The sequence below is a fragment of the Dermacentor variabilis genome, chromosome 11 (genome assembly GCF_050947875.1).
Source record: "Dermacentor variabilis isolate Ectoservices chromosome 11, ASM5094787v1, whole genome shotgun sequence".
NCBI classification, from domain to species: domain Eukaryota; kingdom Metazoa; phylum Arthropoda; class Arachnida; order Ixodida; family Ixodidae; genus Dermacentor; species Dermacentor variabilis.
In genome coordinates, this window is record NC_134578.1 from 88828238 (window position 1) to 88850601 (window position 22364).

The following is a 22364-nucleotide window of genomic DNA, read 5'->3' on the forward strand; positions in this document are numbered from 1 at the left end:
TAAGGTGGATGCCAGACGACGTTGTATTCATGTTAGGGAGACGGGAGAGCTGTATAATGACGCGGCAACTCTTCGCGAGCTCTAAGTGGTGGCATTCCTTGACAATGACGGCGATGGTGGACACATTGTTGAACGCGTTGAACACGTTGAACGCGTCTTCCGCGATCCCCTTAAGTACGTGGCCGACTTTGTCAACCTCAGCCATTTTTTCGTCCACTTTCCGGCAAAGAGCGAGCCCGTCTTGCACGTTCGAGACATGCGATTCGGTAGAAGAGTGAACTCGGGTAGCAAACTCTTTTCTAGCCGCCAGCTGCCGACCGGTGGGATTTCCAGAGAGGTCGGTGAGCTTCTCCTTGAAAACATCCCAGCGAGAGATCTCGTCTTTGTGTTTCCAGAACCAGACACGAGGCGTTCTGTCCAAGTAGAATAGGACATTCGCAAGCATAATGGTAGGGTCCAAACGATTGTTTTGGCTAACACGCTCATACAGGATCAGCCAGACCTCAACGTTGACATTATCTTGGCCGCAAATTATGCCAGGATCGCAGGGATCGGTAACGGTAACGTACGTTGTTGTCGGGGTCGCAGGAGTTGAAGACGAGGTGTCACCGGGAGCCATGGTGGAAAGCAGGACGGTGCGGCTCCTGCGGAGCTCCGTGGTGAGGATGGGGAATGGCACCCTCAACCAAAATGTTACGCGAACAAAGGATAGAGACTGGAGACTATTTGCAAAGTATATTCACGAGGGGTAGTGGCAGCGCTTGGAAGTTCAGCCGGCAGCTCGAGAGCCAGAGACCATTCGTCGCCATCGTCGGGGCACCCGGGTAGATCGGCCATAAGAAATACGCATTATGCATGTATGATTATAAACAATCAGTCTCGGCAAAGCAATGGCGCTACCGTGCGCCGTTCTTAATTCGTAGCTACCATGAGCGGGAGTCTCAAAGTGCTCTGATGAGGTATAGTTGCAGTGACACTGCGCTGCATTGTAACGCTTGAACCATTGTATGTCAGCAAGCAGAACTGCGCCGGCTGAGAGGGCTGATGTCCACAATATTTCATATGTTCCTCTTCACGAATAAGAGATATCCCTGAAGCTGCGCCTATTTCCATACCAATTGTTTGCCCGTTTACATTCATATCAACTTTGAAGAGCTGAATTCTTTCTGCTAGGGCGCGTAATTCTAAGTTGAACAAAACCGCACTCCCGGTGAATTTTCTCGGCCTTGTATTGCACATACTTGATCAATGTGCGTCCGAGAGCAACTAGAACACCCTGCTGCTGATGGCGAACAATGCCCCCAATAAAGGCAAGATGGTATCCTGTCCTTGTGACTGGACACTTTCCTTGCGCCCACCATCCCACATCGCCCACTGTCGCTTGTCAGCTGCGTAGTCGCCGTCCTGTCACCACCTTCCCACATGACATCATCTTCTGGTTCTCGTGTCATGCTTGGTGCCGATAGCATCTACCTGGTGTAGTTTTGCGTGCGTTTCATAGTCGTTCTGTTTATAACGTGCAATAAACACTTGCTCTCATGGTTATAATGACTAATATATTAGGCATCCCTGGACGCATACCCTGTTCAGTCTCCAAAACAGAAAAAAAATAATTCCTTTGCAGAAGCTTGGAAGCAAGACTTCAGCTAAAATTATCGTTCCAAATCATGACTAGTACCCGCTGCAAATTGGAGGAATATGATATTATTGCTACCCTTGCAGATTTCCTTGTGATATTATTGCTACCCTTGTGATGGCATCTGTATTTGAGACTTTACCTGAAATCGTCCCTTGTGCAGAGGAAGCCCTGGAGCTCATGTGTTAACTTAGGTCGCAAGTACTGGCCCTCCAGAAAGACTCACGACCGTAGCTCCACTTTGAAGTCATATTGCTAGACGCGTGTAGTATTTGATTGTTTCAAGGAGGCACGTAGCCGCATCACTAGAGAAAAGAGGAGGATCTAACCGGTCAGCTCTGCAACTGCTGTTGTAAATATAACCTGCAAATAGACTCGTCCTCCGCGTACCATTGTGGTAGAGGTGGAAGGCTCGCCGTCGTCGCCACTCAGCTCCGAAGTAGCCGCACCTTCGTATTCTCAGCCACGGCTTCCGATGGAACCACCCCGTTGCCACGGACACCTGCGGCGCCAACCACAACGCACTTCAGGGTTCCTAGTCTCCGTGATCCTGATACATTCTCCGCCCAAAATGGCGTTGACGTTGACGACTCACTCAGCATGTGATGAGCGTGTTAGCCAAAGCCATCACAGGGAACCTATCATTATGCTTGCCAATGTGGTCTTTTACCTGGACGGGACACCGCGTGTCTGGTTTCACACCCATGAGGCGAGTTTTCAAGCTGGGACATATTGAAAAACAGGCTTGGCGAAGTATTTGGCAACCCGTAAGGTTGCCAACGTGCAGCGCGAAAAGAGCTTGCCACCCATGTCCCGTCGTAGACCGAGTCATATGTCTCCTACATACAGGAAGTGCTCGAGCTTTGCCGGAAAGTCGACCAGCACATGACCATGGTTCACAAGGTGAGCCATATCCTAAAATTCATCGCGGAGGACGCCTTCAATTCGCTCGTCTATAACTGTTTCTACTGTCGATGCCATCGTCAAAGAATGCCGCCGCTTCGAGGAAGCCAAAAGCCCCGGCGTCGTCCCACGGTTTTCCCGGCTCCCAAACTCCCCTGCCACATCCTCTTGCTCCTGCCCTTCCCGCCACACGACCATTTCAAGGGAACGTTACACGTATCGTTCGCCGTGAAATTGAGCGGCCAGTCCGGCCACCCTTCATCCACGACCACTTGACGGTAGGTTTTTCCAAGCGGACCCAAATTTTTCCGTTTTTGAAGCAGTAGTGGGGCAAGACATTAGAAACCTCGGCTTCCCTACCGCCTCAGGCGCTCTGTCTCCCGATCTGATTCGGCACCCATTACCGTGTACACAACCTGTATTGACCAGTATTTCGCTCCCAGATCATGCCTTCATGCTGAATGGGGAACCCCAGACGACAACCCGATCTGCTTCCGTTGCCACCGCGTTGGTGATGTATCCCGCCGCTGCCGCACCACCTGGATGCCGCCGCACTGGAGCTCATTCTCTGCTCCTCGCCCATACGCCGACGCTCGCCGTTATTCACCTCGCCGTCTGTGCCCTACTTCTGTACCCTACTTCCATCGCCCCAACGCCGCCGCTCCCCGTCACCGCAACCTCGCCGCTTTTCTCGCCAAACAGACCAACGGCAAATTAGACCATGCAACTCTTGGAGGTAGTGCTGCATCACGTTCGTCCTCTCCAAATACTCCGTTGACGCTCTTCACAACATGAACCTCATTGAAGTAGATGTAGACGGTGTTCCGTTGACGGCATTAATCAATACTGGAGCCCAAGCATCTACCTATGTCGTCGCCTCAAAAACGTTCCTGCGCTTGCCATCACTTGAGCCTTTATCATCATCATCATCATCATCATTACGGCCACTGCAGGGAAAGGCCTCTCCCATACTTCTCCAACAAACCCGGTCATGTACTAATTGTGGCCATGTCGTCCCTGCAAGCTTCTTAATCTCATCCGCCCACTTAACTTTCTGCCGCCCCCTACTACGCTTCCCTTCTCTTGGAATCCCGTCCGTAACCCTAAATGACCATCGGTTATCTTCCCTCCTCATTACATGTCCTGCCCATGCCTATTTCTTTTTCTTGATTTTAGCTCACGTTTGTTCCCTCACCCAATCTGCTCTTTTCTTATCCCTTAACGTTACACCTATCATTCTTCTTTCCATAGCTCGTTGCGTCGTCCTCAATTTGAGTAGAACCCTTTTCGTAACCCTCCAGGTTTCTGTCCCGTAGGTGAGTACTGGTAAGACAAAGCTATTATACACGTTTCTCTTGAGGGATAATGGCAACCTGCTGTTCGTGATCTGTGAATGCCTGCCAAACGCACCCCCAGTCCATTCTTATTCTTCTGATTATTTCCGTCTCAAGATCCGGATCCGCCGTCACTACCTGCCCTAAGTAGATGTATTCCCTTACCACTTCCAGTGCCTCGCTACCTATTGTAAATTGCTGTTCTCTTCCGAGACTGTTAAACATTACTTTAGTTTTCTGCAGATTAAGTTCCACAACGGAGTGATCCACGTCGAGCGCTGCCGCTTGATGGAGAGTTATAGCAACGAAGCCACAGCCAGAGTGCCAGGGATACAACAGAGTTTCAGCAGTGCAGGGATGATTAACACATTACCTTTGTAATTCGGTGAAGAGACACGAGAGCATAAATCCCACGGGAACAGGTATTGGTGAAAATACGCTGTAGAGTGAGGAGTTTCGTTTCTTATTTGTAGTACGATGGAGGATGACGCTTTTCGGCAGTGTCGGTAGATAACGTCTGACATCATAAACATTTTTATCAGTATTTTGCACGGAATGACCACTTTCTTAACGTAGCGCCGATAAGTGATCCTGTTTTCATATTGTTATTTTCAGCAGTTTTCCAAATAAACAACATATATGACACCTTTTTATTTGCAGCAATATCACCGACACAATTCAAATGGTATTTGTGGCGTATTTGTTACTTTTGGCTTCCTCCATCTATGAAACATTTGCCCTGAACGGTAAGTCTGCTATTCTTGTGCATATATCTTGCAGTGCTTGGTTGCCACTTGTGGGTTTTGGCTACTAGGCTGGTACATTCTTATTTGTTGTAGAATAGGAGTTGCTGCGTTCACCAGACAGCTGCTGCTACGTGGCAAGAGCAGCGCGTTGGCACATGCCTAAGGTGTCACAGCGTTCGCGCAGTCAGTACGCCGTAATTTGCGTCGACCCTCGACGGTTCACCAGATTCGCCCAATGCAAAAGCATCTGCGTATGTCGGTGCCGATTGGATCATTCTGGAGAAGTTAGCTTGACGCTTACTCTCCGTACCGCAGAAAGGGCTGTATGTAACAAGGTATGGTATACACACAGTTGCTCAGCAGCAATGCTAATGTGTTCGCGCACAGTGCTTACGTCATCATAGGAAGGCTGAACGTTCGACTAACACAAGCCGAACCACTTTGGCCGATCAAAATGTTTCACCCACTTGGTTTCCCTGCTGTCAGTGCCAAACACCAAGCTAGGGTCATCAGGTCTTGTAATCCTCGCCTGTGTGTCACGCATTCTAACCTCATAGGATGAGAGCGCGATGTTCTTGGCGACGGTAGTGTAAATGCCCTTTAAGAGTCCATACCATTGCTGTCGCACTAAGGAAATCTTGCACGCCAAGCGTTCTTCTACAATTAGTCAATGACGTGAAGTCATAGAGAGCCCAAACGCGACCGTGGCGGCGTTCAATATTCACTCTTTTGCGAGCACGTTGTTCGTATCCTACTACACAGCCTTTCTCTCTAGGGAACACATCGAGAGAGTTAAAGTGTGTCGATACAGATGTCTTCCCAATTTATCAGAAGACGAAATAATGCGTGTAAGGTTGCAGGGGATGCATTGAGAGAGCCAGGTTATTTCGTTGTATTCGCTGCAAGTTTGCGATGTCATTAAAAGTAGGGAGGAACTTAACGTTATAGTAATGAGCTTATCTTTATTAAACTTTAGGTAACTTTATTGAGGCAGTTAATCGTAATTGTAATGAATTACATTTTTGAAAGCCGTAAGTCCAATCGCAACCAGAAACTTTTTTTCTTACGCCTACACGTCTGCCAGGTATGGGGATACAGGCTGCATCGGGAGGCTTTCACGATGGTCCACAATAATCGCATTGTCACTTGTGCACAGAAAATTTATTTTTCAGGTTGTGTAATCGAAAAACAAGAAAATTGGGTTTTCACGCGCGGTTAAAAGAAATCTTGTCTAACTTGCTCAGCACGACGGCAAACAACGTTAGTTCGGTCCAGCTACAGGCCATATGCATATTTGGGAATATTGCCACAACTTACGTAAGCCATATGGCATACTTACAATGCATCTACAGTAAGAAGTCTACTTTAATTTATAAATATCATATATGCACTTTGTGGCTGTTTCGAAGATGTTTAATTGTAGTTAGTGCAGGCTGCCATAAACATTCCCTAAACTGTATGTATTGTAGTTAATTTCTTAAAAGAATTCAGCTTGCATTCTTTATTCCGTATTTGTGTATTGTCTATTTTCTTTCTATTCTTGCCCCTCTTGCAATGAATTTACAGAAGTTAGCAAGAAATATAAAAAAAATATATCTGCACTTCCTACAATAAATAAGTGGCCTGGGTGAAGATGCGAGATGGCCCTCACCGTGCCCACTATTCATGAGATTTCTTTAGATTGAATATAAAATAGCCCGCGGCCCAAAAATTTGCATGCAAGAGTACCCCCCCCCCAACCGCTGCATTGCTTTCGCAAAGGTACACCACATAACAAACAACAACATAATCTTCAAAGACCGTTGCGGTGTCCTATATCACACTGACACGCATTGTAAATGTCGCTATTGCGCATCAAGGAAGCACTAGTCTTCCTTTTTTATCAATATTGTGTAGGTAACAAGTACTGTTTGGCAAGTATTTTTTAGATATTTCTTTTTAAACAAATGCCAGTGGACAGGGAACAAAATCACACAATACCTTCGTTAGCACAGACAGTTCAAAGTTTACAGGAGCGCGTTGTACGATACGGCAAATCCTGCGCTTAGCCACTGTGGCCACTCAGCCCAACCAGGCGATGCCGATGCGCTAGAGAGCAACATATCTGTTCTCGCACTAGGAACCAGGGCTTGCGCATTCCTACTGTGTGCGACAGCATAAATAGTGAAATCGAGTTGGTTCTGGTACTTTTTCCCTGGGCAGGACGCACCCACATTAGTTAGAAGCTGTTTGGAAGAAGCAAATGAGCCACCGGTAAAGCTCGAATGATTATCAAAGACAGCTCGCATGACTAAATGCGGACGCGAATATATTTTGATGAAAGACAAAAAAATGTAGAGGAGGGGTCAAATCCCAAATTCCGGTGTTTTTTTCCTTTCTTCCACAGTATGCTCGCAGCCACATGATATGCCCTACTTCTGCAAAGAAAAGGGCGAGAAGCATGCACGGCTTTGCCCGCATTTATCTAAGTATTGTGAGCATAAAGCAGAGAAAACGTGCCTCTGTGAAGAAGGATACTTTCGTCGCAGATTTTGGTATCCTTGCGTTACATGGAAAGAATGCAGTAAGTGCCTTTATAAGTACTCATATCAAATTCGCCGGAAATATATTATGCACCTAGGCACGTTCATGGCTGCATGCGTACGTGAAATACCAGAACCACAATTTTAGGAACATTGAGAAGGGACACTATATTGTGCAACCTGCCGATGGCGGGTAAATCAAGGGATCTCTCAGGCATGTAAGGCCCTCCAGGTTGGACTTCTCTGGTTCGCCGTAAGCTCGCCGCCTACAGGATTATCTGACTGAGCTATGTAGGATGCTCGGTAGCCATAGTCGTAAGTTCGAATCCTCGTATGAAGAAAGATCTTTTTTTTTAGATCTGAGTACGGCGAGCTCGACTTTCACCTCCTCCAGTGCACTACATCTCCAGGCTTGGAATGGCACCTGACAGCGCCAAAAATACGAAGCGCCAGTGTGGCTATACTAATACAGGTACAACGAAATTAAGAAGCCCCACTAAGCTTTCACAAACAACTCCCTCACCAGAACAGGAACTGCCCTCCCTGGTGCAATATTCAGCTACTACTTCCCAAATGACTCATGATATCAACGATTGGGAAGAAGCATTAGAACAAGTTAAGGACCACGCAAGGAGGAATGGAACGAAGAATGCTAGGCATCACGTTAAGAGCCAGAAAGAGAGGCGTTTGGATCAGGGAGCAAACGGGTATAGCCGATATTTTTATTAACATTAGGAGAAAAAAATGGAGCTGGGCAGGTCGTGTAATATAATAACCGGTGGAGTATTAGGCGCACAGAATGGGTGCCAAGAGAGGGGAAGCGCACTCCAGGGCGGCAGAAGTCTAGGTGGAAAGATGAAATTAGGAAATTCGCGGGCGCTAGTTGGAATCGCTTGTTGCAGAACAGGGGTAATTTGAAATCGCAGCAGGAGACCTTGGTCTTGCAGTGAACATAAAGTAGGCTGATAATGATGATGATTAGGATGACGGTAAATTCCATGGCACATATTGCAATCATTTGGTAATAATTGTTGATATAATATTTCTTTGCATCATGTAACCATTCTTTTTAGCCACTGCTGCCACAGGTATTTTCTGGTCACTTATTCCTCTCGCGAACTGGGTAACACAATATTATTAAAGCTGCACGGCAATAATCCTGCGGAAAGAAGTTTTTGTTCTATAATTACAAAATGTTAATGTTGTAAGGACCACCCTGTATTCGTGTTCCCCGTTCCACTGTAAACTAGTTGGCCCTGTCTCCATGAGGGGATCAGTTTGTTCTACTCGCCCGATGTGTGCGCGCCCACAGCGACTCGGCAAAATTGATTTCATTTCTGAATAAAACCAGTCGACTGTCCATTCTCAACCTGTAAAAATGTGTATTTCTTGCCTCCGCTAGACCGAGCACCAAACAAGTGGTGAGCATGGATATTTTACGTTTCCTTGCCGGGAAATAACGCTCCGCATGGGGCTCCGGCGCTTTCACACATCGGTGTTTGTGATTGACGACGTCAGCTATGCCTTACTGGGAGACGACTTCCTGCGATATTTCAACCTTAATGTTAGTATTCGCGATCGGCGACTCACGGATAGCACCACATCCCTCGATGTACTTGGCCTGCAGTCGAACCTCACCTTTTCTGACGTTCGCACGTTTCCGCTGGTCTTAACGTACGCCAACTACTTGCTGTGTACCCGACACTCACGAAGCCCCGAAGCAATGCATGGAACGCGACGTGACGCATCATACCCTCCTCACCGGCCCACCTGTCGTCGCGCTGCCACGGAAGCTCGCTGCACCGATGTTGGATGTTGCCCGCTGCCAGTTCGAACATATGTTTCAGCTCAGAATTTTTCGTCTTACCTCCAGCAATCGGTATTCGCCTCTCCATCTCGTTCTAAAGCAGGACAGTGGTCACTCGGCGCTGTGGTGATTACGGAGCTTTGAATACCATCAGTAATGCACATCAATACTCCCTTGCCCACATAGATGACTTAGGGGCTCGTCTCGCAGGAAACAAAATAAACAGCAAGATGCCTTTGATGAGCGTGTACAACAAAATTCTTGTCGAACCCACTGACATTCCGTAGACAGCAATCGATATTACAGTTCTCCTATTTGAGCAGATCCATTTGCGCTATTGTTTTGAAGATCGCGGCGCAACTTTTCCAAAGGTTCATGGATGAGCCTTCGCGCGGACCTCCGTTGATTTTCGTCTAAGTTGACGACATTCTCGTTACAAGTCGCATAGACGAAGAGGGCAAAGAGCACATTCGCCTTCTACTTGAGCGACTGGATGAAGACAGCCTGATCCTAAAGCCCCATACACGCATTTCCGGAATTGAAGCCCTGGTTTTTCTCGGCCATCGTATTTCACCCGAAATCATCATGCCTTGCAATCACGGCGGCATGCAATCGACGAATTCCCCTCTCCAACCTCCTTTCGAAAACTGCTCGAGATTTTGCAGCTCATAAATTTTCACAAACGCTTCGTACCACCCAGTGTGCAAGTTCTACAGCCGATAACCGACCTGCTACACAGCGACTCCAAAAACCGCCTACCTTCCACAGGTCCTCGGAGCACAAAGACTCCTTCCAGGCAGCCAAAACGCGGTTGGTGACCGCAGTGCTGCTGATTCATCAGTTGGCCGAGGCGCCAACTCGCTCAATGCTAGACGCATCAACTACGGCAGCGGGTGCAGTACTGCAACAGCAAGATGGCATAGATTGGAGGCCGCTGGGCTTCTTCTCAAAGCGCCTGAAACCTACAGAATCTCGCTACAGCACTTTAGGCAGGCTGATGTTGGCCATTTATTGCGCCACCAAGCATTTTCGTTTCTTTCTTGAAGACTCTAGGTTTCATATTCTGAGCTACCACAAGCCGGTAACCTTCGTTTTGAAGAAAAACAGATCCTCGTACTCAGAAGTTGAGCTTCGACAGCTTTCCTTTATCTCCGAATATTCAACGGACACCCGCCCTGTCTCTGTTACCGAAAATCAAGCAGCAAGCACACCATTGCGGTTCGGCGCTGTGCCTGCTGGCCCAGTGCATTTCCAAGCTCTAGCTTCCGCCTGCAAAATGGCGGAAGCTTCGCCTATCGCTGGAAAACAACTCGGCACTCCAGCTTGGGTTAGGTGCCGCTTCCCTACATAACAAAATTTGTCACATGCGACACATCGCAGGCAGCTCCTCGCCAGTTCGTGCCACATTAGTTTCGGCTGTCAATATTCAATTCACCGCACGGGATAAGCCATCCCAGCATCAGAGTAACACAGACGCTTATCATTGGACGCTTCGTTTGGCCAGTGATGAACAAAAATGGTGGAAGCTCGGCGGGACTCTTCTGACCTGCCAAAGTTTGAGGCAATCCCTCACGTTTGTCGACCGGTACTCAAAGTTGCCTGAGGCGAGGCCTTTACAAGACATCATGGCCGAAACAGTTGCGGAAGCATTTGCTGCAACGTGGGTGTCGCAGTACCGTAGCCCTTTACGAACAACCACTAAGCCGACCATTTGCGAACTAAGCCGACACCTTCAAAAGCCGCTTTTTCTAAGAGAGAAGATAGTTGGGTTAGTCGGTTGAAATGCATGCTGAAAAAGTTTGAGCGGAAACACGAGGTTAATGCTGAGGAAAGACAGGGACGAAACCCAACTTACTACTTATACACAATTCGCGTGTGCGTTTGGAATAAACTTCAGTGGTGAGTTAGCGCTTGTCCCTGTCTTTTCTCGGCATTGTCCTCGCGTCCGTGGAAACTTTTACGCTGTTTTTTACCCTGGCGAGACTTCTCGGCACGTGCCTTCACAACTTAACGGCTTACCACCCACACGCACAATGTCATGTTCGAGCGTCTCCACCGACAACTGAAGGTGTCATTGACTGTCACTTTCGACAGACTGCACTGGTTGGAAACGCTACCCCTAGTTTCACTGCGGCTGCAAACAACAATGACGTTGGAGTCAGCGCAGCCGAGGTGTTCTATAGATCAGCAATCTCCGTTCCAGGCCAGTTTTCAGCAGGCAGCAAGGCACTCCGCTAGCGGCCGCGCAGCACTTTGACAGGCTACATTCCTAGTTCGACCCGATTCGACTTGCACCTCCACGTATCGCCCGCGGGCACCCTGTGCTTAGTTTCTCGACAATGGACACAACCGCGGACCTCTTTCTGCGGTGCGACTATATCAAGCCTCCATTGACTCCTTCCCATGAAGGTCGCGTGGTTTCGCGTTCAAAGAAAACCTTGATGATTGACGTTCGCGGCAAAGAAGAAACAGCATTGTGCGACCAGCCTATCTTAAGCATTAAGACTTCATTCCTTCCGCCATTCACATCTAAGCATCCAACATTCCATGGAGCGCGGCGGGAGGAGGCGCCCTTGTAACCACCGGCCTGTATTCGTGTTCCCTTCTTAGCGGAAAACCAGTTGCGGTGCTTCCATGTGGGGGAATTGTCCCTTGCATGACCGTCAGGGGCGCCACCACCGCCACTCGTCAAACCTGCTTTTACTTCTGAAGAAAGCCAGTCGACTCTCCGTTGACAATCAGCCAAAGCGTTGATTACCAGCCTCCACTAAACCCTGCTCCCAACATCTATTCCGTAGAATCGCAAACAAATTGGAAATACATAAGATGCTGTTACAAAGACGAACACTGCAATTGATAGACCTTGCCGAATGATTGCTTCAACGAAAGTTTGTACAGTTATTGTTAGCAGTTCAAAATGACTCTCCTCTTCACGCGTCGTGTGTTATTTTCGTCTAACTGCCCACGCCCAATGATAAACGCAACATTAGCACACATCAAAACGAAAGCACGGAAGGAATGTAATTTAGGGGCAGTGTAACGTAAAATGATATTCCGCTGAGTTTATTCCATTTCTGCCACGCAGCCTGCACGACTGACCAAATATGCTTCGAACCACCCTGACTTCGCCTGTCTGTCACGCGACGTACCGAAAGCCTCCAAAAACTCCTCGTATGATATGAAGTGTGCATAATTAGAACGTGCGATTGTGTAGGCAGAACAAAAGAAAGGACATTATTTCCGAGTGTGCACCTGTTTGGCCACTTGCCCTTCGCTATTGTTCAAAAATGTTTTGCCTTGTGCGGAGAACTCAAATCTGTTACGTAGCGTCATCAAACTGCGAGCACTCACCACGTCAAATTTACATGTGTGCTCGCCAATACAAGAATTTGCAGTACGAAACTGAATTCTCATCTGAATAGCCGTACATTGGCGCGTTTCTTAAGGGATTCTGAGCAGCAAGGTGCTTTGCACTTGCTACTGAAAGCTACCTGGAGTAATTTATTTCTTTGTATATTATAAGTATTTTAATGTTACAGCACAAAGTCACTGTGCCCTTTTATCACGTGTAAGACGCCTCTTTGCCAGCTCGTCTTCAGTGAAGATTCGTATTAAAGGCACTTTTAAGCTTCTGTAGCACGCCACTGCGGTTTTCGACTAGCCAGTGCAGGGTAAACAAGGTGAAGGGACGAATCGAAGTCGCCGAAAGCGCCCTTCAAATATGCTTCTCTACTTTGACTTCACCAGCTCCCAGAGAGACCATTGGCACGCATGTACAGGCCGGCTTCCTCACTCTACCTTCCACTCCCGCGGGCGAAGTAGTGTGAGCCATCGCTGCGAAATGGCAAAGCCGTCCACCAGACGAGTGTGAGCTATTTAGCGAGAAAACATTAGCAGCAGCAGCAGGCGGCTTCCTTAGTCTGGAAAGCCTGGGGCCGTTCGCAAAAAAGGTTCGCTTGAAAGCTGTAAAGGAAGCTTTCGACCTTTAGTGGCCATAAGTACACTGATGATATAATTGGTGACGCCAGAATGGGTGCATTGCGTCTTACTCATGTTGGTCTTCACAGGCATTTAGTTTGCCATAATTTATGTTTATTCCTAATGAACGCTTTATACGCCGACTTTGTCATCCAGATGCAATCACAATGCGTTTCAAATAACTGAAACGCACTAGAAAAGTGGTGCTTAGCAGATGGAAGAAATCATGACGCATTCAGCTTAAGCAACAAACAATGCGGAAAGATATATTGAGGTACGACAAACTCAATATAGAAGTGCTAAAGTATTCATTTTCTAACACATGCTCTAAAAACTGCCTAATATATTTGTAAATACACCATAAATTTGCATTAACTAAACTTTTACGATTATGCTGCCCTATTTCGTACCATGGACATGCAAAAGAAGCGATATACCGACGCGTTTTGAAATGTGTCTTCAAGAAGCTATGGCGTGTGCAGGCTCATTCGTAGTAATCAGTGCTCGAATTGCTGGACATTACTTTTTCAGCTGTTTTTCTCCTGTGCATTGCTTCGCAAAGTACAGCAACCAAACAAAATACTTCAGGAAAAGTCAGTTTTATTGAAAGCCTACGTGGTAACGTATACTATGTAACGTAAGCTATACCTACAAGCAGATAAGTTACTAGACACCTAAAATATGTATAGCAATGTGAATAAATGGTGTTGGCGTTCTTTCTCTGGCAGAGTGGATGTCCTTATAAGCAATGCAGAAACGTTCAAGCTCCAAGTTTGACATCACCAAGCGTTGGACCATGTACAAAGTCGTGATAAATGAGGTTGCGGTAGAGATTTGTAATCTCATTCACATAAATCTAGCGGGTGGGAGCCTCACCTCAACCACATCTTATTTTATTTGTTTGAGGTCGACATCCTGAGGCCAGAAAAGGCGATGTAGCTGAGTGCTGGTGAGCTCCAATATCCACGAGCATGGATACTCTCGTGATTGTGTGGCGAACTCAGGGCGGATCTTCCCCTGTAGTTGATATTGTCACGTAGTAGTGACGGTGAGGAAAGTGACAATACTGGGAGAGACGACACTAGCGTTTTATTGGGCGAACTTGTGCCCTCAATAAACACGCTATACTCAAAGAACGGCCACAGCGGCAAACACAGTCGGCGTTCTGCTCTGGTCATCTGGTCGAGCACGTCAGCTTTTATACATCAGTCGTCGAATGTTCCAGAGTAATCTCTGAGACACGCGTGTCTTCCACAAAGTACTCAATTATTCGCCTGGCGCATACATGCAATCAGATTACACAAGTTTCGGTCACAGACAGCGGATGGAAGCATCGATGACATTCCAGAAATTTCCTATACATGCAGGCGCGTCCTTCGCTGTGCGGTAACAATTGTTACGGGGTGAAGCGTGGTCGCCCACGGAAGATAAAGAAGTACACGTGTCATTATGTGTCACCGGTGAACAAAAAGAGTCGTCGACGCCTCCGCAGGGGCTGAGCGCGTCGTTCTCGTGGCTTTAGAAAATGTAGTGCTCATACAACAGTTTCCGCATTCCACTGACGCTTCTTTCACGAAGATTGGCGACACATACAGGCATCGGTGTGGGTTTTTTTTTCATACGAGGATTCAGAGCCGTTACCCTAGTTATGTGTCGATGTTACGTGATGGCAATCGGTATACCAGTGTTTAGTGGTTATCACTATACCGTGGAAGTATTCATGCATATGCAAGGAAAGAAGACCACTAACATCGCATTATTTCGCCCTTTTCTCCATTTTCTTCCTTCTGCTTTCTTCAAACCGACTTCAAAACTAAGTCTTGCCCAAACAAAGGAACATTCAGGTAAGCTTTTTGTCGCACTTGTCAGAAGGTGCGTGGCAAATCATTCTTGAATGTGCTGGAGTGGTAGGGGAGTGATCTTTAGCTTGGTCACCACTAAGCCTGCTCCTTGATTACAAATAGTGACAGTGATCTCAAAGTTAAAGTGCGAATAATAAAACCGCCTTGCGCTCCTTAAAGGGCTAGCAGCAATATATCCGGAAAACCTAAAATATTCACTTATTTGAAATCCATGCAGAATTGCGAAATCAAATATACCTGAAACATTTCCATTGCACTGAGTAAGCTGCGTTGCTCCTGCTCTCTGGTGAAAAGCGAAGAAAACTGCGAAGCCAACTGAGCTAAAGTACAAAATCAAAATTTCCGCAACTCCATATACAGCAAACATAATTATGGTGAGATCAACTGCTCTCATAGCTAACAGCACTACAGTATCATGTAATAGAATACGTATTTCTGAAAACATTTTACTGCTGGATGCGTTTCTTTCAGTCAATGTCGCGATCTGAAAACACCGCGAAAATTAAGAGCACGCAGAATTTCGGAAGTATATGTTCTTCCTGCGCCGCAAACAATTTTTTTACTGGGTAGTTTTGGAGGCCGCAGCTTTACAAATGAGCCACATTGGATTCACTTGTCTGCGCCAGCCTGCGATAAGCGATTCCTCTCAGATGCTGTATGGATCATCTCCAGCTTTGACGACAGGAAGCGTCATAAGTTCGAAGGGCTAGGCGGCATGCAGTTGCTTGGTCAGTGAAACTGTTATAGGAACTTTATCACCGTTTTCGCGTTTCATCTGCGTAGCCGTTGTGTTATGTTTTCATTGCATACTTCAACATGTTGTTTTATGGGCATCTTTAGAAAGTCAAGGCAGCACGCTATAGAGCCTAGATGAAACTTCCCCGGTTCCGTTATCGTATGCTACCGGCACCGGCTTGCATGGACGTTGAAATGACCGCAAGCAGCGTCATGTGTTTCCTTGCAGTTTTATATCAGCGAGTGCTGTGGAAGCAGCGTGATTTTTTCCGATATATACGCAAATACTGGCTCATCCTGCTACAGAGCTCAAACAATCATACAAGGCAGCACTTTCTTGAGTTCTTTGTAACTGGGATTATCATTGGCAAATGAACTTCATTTATGTCTTAAAATTGTCGAAAAAAAAGTATTTTGCCCACGCCGCGGCTCCATTCTTGCTCAGATTTGCAAAAGGAACGCATATTGTGGCCACGATAATGTGGTGTAACAGTTGGCGTTGTTACTTGCCTGGTTACTGAAGAAGGAACTGGGAATTTGTATTCCTCCCTACCTCTCGAATGCACCTTCGAGCATTTATGAAAAGCGAATGTAGAAGGCGTAGAAGGCTGCATTGCAGATGGCAGAAGTTACTTGGTACGCGTGATATAGAGAATAACCCGGACGAGCGTTGCCAAAGGTAATATCAAAGTTCTTCTTTACAGCGAAGCTGTATACTTCTACCGCCCAAGGACATTTTCGTGTCGAAACCAAAATCTCCCCATACGTCGGGCAATCCCGGAGATAGCGCAATACAAGCGCGACTGGCGGTGGGGCGAAAGCAGGCGTCAAGCACTCGCCATACGTGGGACGATCCCGAAGATAGTGCCATGCCGGGCCGACCCGCGACGGAGGTCACGCAGGCGTTAAGCACTCACCATACGGGGGCCGAATCCTAAGATAGTGCCGTGCCGGGCAGACCCGGCACGGCACGGCACGGCACGGCACAGCCATTAAGGGGCCATGCCGCCATTAAGCTCGCCATTAAGGGGCCGACATACACAGCTTCGCCGGTCATCCTTCTTCACAGAGTGGAAGGGCACTGAGATTTTTTTCTTAATCATATAGTGAAGCAACCGTAGGGAATTTTATATCTAAATTTTTCAAAATACGCCGCCAGTGTCACTTCGGTCATCTATAAAACGATAGAGCATGGATTTCGAGATTTACTTCCATTTATCGCTCTAGGGTTCGTCTGAGAATTCCAGACGAAGACAATCTCACAGTTTTTTCTTCACAAATTAGGCAAGCGAACCGCGACGTGTTACATTGCATTGAAGAATGACTGCTAAAAGATGCAATCTGTCGGCAACCATTGGACAATTACAGGACTTGAAGTAAATAATCAATTCTTTTTATGCAATCGTAGGCATTTCATAAGCGTTGATCAAAGCTTCACCGCAAATAAGATGTATATTGTCGTGACATCACTAACAATGCGAGCATAAAGCTATTGTTTTTCGCGGTGAGTGTGATTTAAACCTGGCGACTTACGCGACTTCTGACCTAGCAGAGCATTGAGCAGTGTTCGTGAGGCTCGTTAAAGTATAGTTCACTTCGCTGTTCTGGTTGATGACAACTTACGGTTCATCGTAGTTTGCCAGCAGCTTTTCGCAGAAACCGCGCATTGTTGTGGAAGTCGAAAGCAAAGCGAGATCACCACGATCATATCTGGCAGGCCGATATTGTGCGTCATAGCGCGCTTTGGAGTTTTCTTGCGAAGCCAAAGTCGACAGACGCGAAAGTCTCTCAGCCTCTTCAGCGAGGCTAAAAACGACGACAGTGTCAAGCGTATACCGGGGCAGGCGAGCATATTGAAAGAAGAAGGGGTTGTAGACGGCTGTCTCGTGTTTGGCAGTGTTGTATGCGTAAGTAATGGAACGTAGAACTTCATCCCAATTATTTTGATCAGATGTCACATGCATAGAAACCATATTGGTGATAGTGTGATTAGTGCCCTCAATGAGGCCGCTCATTTGGGGATGATGCGGCGTCGAGAGCGTGTAGTGTTGGTTACATAATCGTTGAAGCGCTTCCACGACACACGCAGCTAATTGAAATCTCCGGTCACCCATAATAACACCAAGTGGTCGATGTTGTAGGAAAATAACACGAAGTAGGAAGGTCGACACTTCCGTGGCTGTGGCTGATCGTATGCCACCGTCTCGCAGTACTGCGTGAAGTAGTCGTCGAAGACAATTATCCACCAGTTCCCCTTCGATGGCAGGGGAAAACGGCTAAAAGACCAACTCCAACTTGCTGAAAGGGCGAGCTGGGAGGCAGCACAGTTTTAAGGAATCCATAAGGGGCAGTGGTTGGACGTTATCGATGTTCTCACTGTCTCACTGCGTGCCGCAGGCCCCGTACAACTCAACGGAATGCCGAATCCGGGGCCAGTAAAAGCATTCTTGAATACAATAAGGCTTCCGCACAGTGGCCCTTACACTGTGCGGACATAGAAGGTACAGAAGGTACATAGGTAACCGGTGGCAGAGTCCACGCATAGCCCGTATAACTGCTGGCCGAAGACGGTCCACTTGAAGGAAGCGTAAACCCGTGCTTGAGGAGTGGCGTTTGTACAGGAGCCCATCACGTAGACAGTAGCTGCTTGTCGCAACAGGTGATGAATGTCAACAATTTCAAGCGTGTCCGTCGTTCGGCTTTGAACACATCGATATCTGGAGAATCGGGTGCAACAGGGGCAACGAGATGATCAAAAGTGCCCGAGTCGTAGTCAGTGCTGGTAAGCGTCATACGGGAAAATAGTCTGCGTCAGCACATTCTCGGCCACTCTTGTAGCAAACGGTAAAGTTATATTGCTTCAACGCCAAACCCCTCAGCGGAAGAAAACCACGACGGTCACGAAGGCTCATGATCCAGCACAGGGAATGTTGGTCTGTCAGAACTACGAATAGGTGTGCGCACAAGGAAAAACAAAATAGCTTAACCCCAAAAATAACAGCAATGCATTCTTTGTCTGTCACCTAGTAAATGCGCTTAGGTTTGCTTAACGGGTGGCTTTCATAAGCAATCACGCGCTGACCGTCATCATAGCGTTGGACCAGGATGGTACCCACACCAACGCCACTAGTACCTGTGTGGTTTGTCTGCACATTTGGTTTGAAGTGGCGGAGGATAGATCAGGAGGTCCGCTGGAACTTCAACTGACGAAATGCAGAATCGCATTCAGGTTTTCACTCAAACCGTGCGTCTTTATACAGAAGACTTGTCAGGGGACAGACGCAAAAGCAAGAATAAATCGGCGAAAGTAAGAGCAGGTACCCATAAAACTACGGCGCTGCTTGACTGACTGCGGTGCACTGAATGCCTGAACTGCTGCCGTATTGTGCTGATTAGGCCAGATGCCGTCCTTGTCAACAAGCTGAACCAGTACAAAGGTTTGCCGGTAACCAAAGTACCAGGCCAGCGTTTTTAGGAGAATATACAGGCGTGTAGTGAGCTCATTGAATTTACAGCTGAATATATTAACGCAGGGAACATACCGAATACAGATGTTCCAGTTCAAGCCGGGGCAAATGATGTTCGTTAACATTCCACAAGTTCCGGAAGTGTTGCGCAGCCCAAATGGCATCACATAGAATTCGAATAATACATCCAGGGTAATGATGGCTGTCTTTTCCTTGTCTGACGGGTGCGTGGGAATTTGCCAATATCCTGAGCATGGGTCGATTGAAGGGAAAACGCATCGAGTGAAGGCAATCACAAAATACAACTGGGGCAGCGGATAGACACCCTTCTTCGTCACGGATTTATTCGGCGATTATCGACGCAGGACATCCAGTCACTATCTTTCGTTCTTGCGAGTATGGCCGGAGCTCACCAAAAACTCCAGGACTGTTGTACCATTTCATTTTTATCGTCACTCACTTGTTCCCCGATTATTTTGTGCTCTTTAGGTGACACTCAATACGGACTTTGTCTTACCGGGCGCGCCGACCCCATATCGATTGTCTGGCGCGTTTGAAACCCAAGAATCTAGGACTTTTTGTCCGGCTGCGCAAAGTCAACCACTGACAGATGCTTATAAAGCGTATCCAACAAGGTATGGCGCTCTTTTTTGCTGAACGACTTATCATAGACAGAAGTTTGGTGCATGCGGGAAGAAGGTCAGCCGTTTCACATGGCGAATCTGTTAGTACGGCTACGGATGAAGACCTGTATTCTGTCAAGTAGGTGAGTTTCAAGCCGCCTGCAAGACGGGTTCTCCCAAGCAGTTAGCCGTCCACAAGCCAGCACGTCGTTATTAGGACTACACAATGAGGGGCAAAAACGTTCTTCTTCACCTGATTTAGATGCATTAGCTCTGCGAAGGCGTCAAAACTGTTTGCAACTTACCCGCGACATACAACCGGAAGGCACACAGCGGTGGACGCTGGCATGGCAGTACCTGAAGAGGCAAAAAGTTCACCTTTAACACACCCTGTCACCACAGTTACCTTCACATATCCACAAATATACCTGATAAAAGAAAGATTTTAAACGCAAAGCTCCAAGAATGAAGCAAACAATGGTTTTATAGAAATTAGGATCCAAATTAGCCGACTGTGACATGTGCGGTAGCTATGGTGGCTTTGAATTTTCTTAGTGAGCAGAATTTTACATAATAAGCAGTATGAGAATTTAAAACGGTGTATGCTCTCTTAAAACCGGTAATTTTCACTTAAAACAGTCTAGTGCACCAGGGTATGATAAAAACTACAGGATTATTTATGGAATTTTCATACAAACAGGCGCGGAGACATGTATAGGTATATATCGGTCAACGACTCAAGTTCCAGGCAAACTGCAAACGTCGGCAAGGAAATTAGCTTCTCCGTAATTTTCCCATGTGCGTGGTCTAATGAGGTACGGTACCGCAATAGTGCGCTTTCTATATTGAAGATCGCTATCATGTGATTAACGCGTAAATGCAGAAGTGTGGCTGTGAAAAGTGAACCATAGCAGTTTGAATAATTTTTGATTCATTTGTTTGGTAGCGTCAATTCAATTATCTTAAAATACGTAGACTAAATACTAGACAGCCTGCACTGATACTTCAGTGCAGTAGGAGTTGCAGTAGGGCGGCGATTGTTTGAGAGCTTATCAAAATGAGTTGAGTCTCCTTGTTACATCGTTTTTCTTTCCAATGCAGATACTCTACAGCAGAGAGCCCCTCTTCTTAACAAAGGCATCTGCGAATCCATACATCTCAAATCTTCTTAGATGCTTCAAATCAACTCTGTTGGGGCGGCAGTTTAGTGGGTGGCTCTACAAATTGGAGTACCAAGAAAGAACTACAGCAGCACCATCCCGAGAGGTTCGGCGAACAATATAATATAGCTTGTAATTGTCTCGTTGTCCGCCCTTCCCAGGGTAATGTAACTTTACTTGTCTGCGCCGTGACGGCGTCATAAAAGTGTCAAATCACTGTTTCTCAGCAAAAACTGCATTGCTGTATCATTTGTGCATGTTGCGTGGGTTAGATCATGATAGAAGACCAGTTTGAGTGCCCATACTTGCTGACTCATGAAAGCAGTGCTGTGAAAGGATTTTCGCCTTACTTCTAACAACTAGGCATTTTTCCAGGTTGACTCCGTCACGCAATCGTCACCAGCGCAGGAAAACGACAATGAATCTGTTTCTTCGAACCCACATCACGATGAAATGTTACGCTACGTTTGGTGTCCCGCACTCCTTTCCTCACAAAGTCCTCCTGAGCCTGTCCAGGTATCCACAGCTGGCCTCACTGACACACGAAGTTTGGAAAACACCAAGCTTCAAACGGCTCGTAGGCCTGAGCAGCAGTCGGTGAAGGTGAGAAGGATCAACACTGAACCAGAAATAACTCTTAGTTTTATGCGGCGTCTGTTGCATTAGTCCCATTTGGCCATGATTGCTTCCTATAGCAGTGTCACTTCCACAGCTATGTCACTAGACGCTTTCCTATTAGACAGAAAACAAATAAACATGCGAGACTGCAGAATGTGAGATACGCTCCCAACAAGCAATAAAATACTCTTTCAATATCTAAGACCAAGTCTACGTCCTGTGGCAAGTAGCGTTCTGCGTTTTAGGGCACACCTAGAATTTCGAACTAATTGAAAAGCTAGACTTGTCAACATCACAATAGTTGCGCTACAGATCTCCTTTGCTAGGCCGTTATGATAGAGAAGTGGACAGTTATTAGAACAAAGTATACTTGGGAACAACATTAGAAAAAATGGTTGTGGCTTAGCTAAGGTTAAGCCCAGAATGCGAAGCATACTAGCCTTTATTTTAGTTGTTGAACCACTGTTTCGCCTGGTGAACTGCTGTTGCTTGGCTATATTTCGTTCGGCTAGACGAAGAAACAACTCATCCGTTACTCTGCTTCGCCTTCAAGAGTGGAACGCGACAGCGTTCCCGTCGACCCGCCAAGGGGTGTAAGACAATGGCTACGGCACAGCGACTACGCGCCCCGCATTGGACGCAGTGAGCGTCGAGCAACGCAGCGTTCGGCGCGGCAACGAAATGTGCGCCTGAGCAAGCGACGCACGCCTGAGCCTTAGAAACAGCTCGTTTCTAAGGCAACACCGCATTCACTAGAGGCGCTTTTGTACCGCTTTGAAGCATCGTACTCGTGGCTCAGTGGTAGCGTCTCCGTCTCACACTCCGGAGACCCTGGTTCGATTCCCACCCAGCCCATCTTGCAAGAGTTGAGCCAAAGCCACCTTACAAAAAAGCGCAGCTGCTTATATGACGCCGCGAGCGACGGCGCGAGTTGGAGCCCCGTTTCTCCTCTGTCGTGACGTCACGGTGTCAC

General features: G+C 47.1%; 1 long non-coding RNA gene across 2 annotated transcripts; it reads left to right on the plus strand.

The window, feature by feature from the left end:
• The first annotated feature begins 4525 nt into the window (after positions 1 to 4525).
• On the plus strand, positions 4526 to 21440 carry LOC142564744 (uncharacterized). 2 transcript variants are annotated; one of them, XR_012824667.1, is made up of 5 exons: positions 4526 to 4619; positions 7006 to 7182; positions 14745 to 14770; positions 20715 to 20879; positions 21149 to 21440. It is a non-coding gene; the product is annotated as an uncharacterized LOC142564744 (long non-coding RNA). The 2 variants fall into 2 exon arrangements; XR_012824666.1 differs by lacking the exon at positions 20715 to 20879.
• The last annotated feature ends 924 nt before the right edge of the window (positions 21441 to 22364 follow it).